General features: G+C 46.6%; 1 non-coding gene across 1 annotated transcript; it reads right to left on the bottom strand.

Annotated features, from left to right (window-relative positions):
* Window positions 1-212: 212 nt before the first annotated feature.
* LOC120238221 lies at window positions 213-316 on the bottom strand. Its single transcript, XR_005530158.1, has one exon. It is a non-coding gene; the product is annotated as a U6 spliceosomal RNA (small nuclear RNA).
* Between the last annotated feature and the right edge of the window lie 435 nt (window positions 317-751).

Here is a 751-nt window from a genome sequence, read left to right as displayed (position 1 = left end):
AAAACCAACTGAACTGGAATCTTTAGGGCATGCTGCCAGCAAAGGTGGCAGCAACGACTCGGTTATAGCAATGGACGGATGGAATCACACAGACCACATTCCCCAAATTCTCCATCACATCTTTTTTTTTTTTAATGTTTAAATGTTTATTTATTTATTTATTTACAAATAGTTTATTGTCAAGTTGGTTTCCATATAACACCCAGTGCTCAAAACATATGGAACGCTTCATGAATTTGCGTGTCATCCTTGCGCAGGGGCCATGCTAATCTCTGTATCGTTCCAATTTTAGTATATGTGCTGCTGAAGCGAGCACTCTCCATCGCATCTTAATGGAGATTCGTCTTGGAAGGGTCAGAGGATGCCAGTCCCCATGAGGGGTGTGTGGCCATGGCCTTTCACATCCTCAAAGGTCACCCAGTCCTGAAATACGTGACTTCCACTGCCACCGGAGGAGTAATCCCTGAGGCACAACCAGATTCTGCAGAAGAAAGGGGTTGACTTTGCGTCTATGTTTATACCTGACAAGCAAAGAGAACTGTGGAACAAGACAAGGGTCAAGTCTAGGAAGACGCTTCCAGCAGGGAAGGGGTGGTCAGGGCTGGCGTGGTCAGCAAATGTCACAGCAACAAAACTGCAAGGGGAAACTGCATTTGTCTCCCCTCTCCTAATACTTCTGGTCACCAAATGCGTGTCTGTTGAGGGGACAATGTGGGGAGGAGAGTGGTCCTACACCAAGCAGTCCTCTGAC

This window comes from Hyaena hyaena, unplaced genomic scaffold, assembly GCF_003009895.1.
Source record: "Hyaena hyaena isolate Hyena2069 unplaced genomic scaffold, ASM300989v1 scaffold_202, whole genome shotgun sequence".
NCBI lineage: Eukaryota > Metazoa > Chordata > Mammalia > Carnivora > Hyaenidae > Hyaena > Hyaena hyaena.
The sequence above is the reverse complement of the archived record's forward strand: the minus strand, read 5'-3'. Positions and strand labels throughout refer to the sequence as shown.